The following is a 356-nucleotide window of genomic DNA, read 5'->3' as shown; positions in this document are numbered from 1 at the left end:
TCTTAGAATAAAAACAACTTTTGGCACAACGCACAAGGTTCTCCATGGCCTCGCCCCCGCCTCCTGCCCATCCTCAGACCAGGGCCCCGTCTTCCCGCCCAGCTCTCTGCACCAGGGACCATGGCTTCCCCCCAGCTTCTCCTTTGTGTCACACACCCTCCCACCACAGGGCCATTGCAGGTGCCATTCCCGCCGTCTAGAGTTACCTTCCCCCTTCTTTGCACTTAGTTAAGATTTGCTTAACTGGCATTGCTCGGCATTTGGGGAAGCTTTACTCTATCACCCTGAATAGGGCGAAACATTTGTTATATGTTTTCAAAGTCATATTTACCTTTTATTCAGAGCCTAGCCGTTAA

This window comes from Pteropus vampyrus, unplaced genomic scaffold, assembly GCF_000151845.1.
Source record: "Pteropus vampyrus isolate Shadow unplaced genomic scaffold, Pvam_2.0 Scaffold183, whole genome shotgun sequence".
NCBI lineage: Eukaryota > Metazoa > Chordata > Mammalia > Chiroptera > Pteropodidae > Pteropus > Pteropus vampyrus.
The sequence above is the reverse complement of the archived record's forward strand: the minus strand, read 5'-3'. Positions refer to the sequence as shown.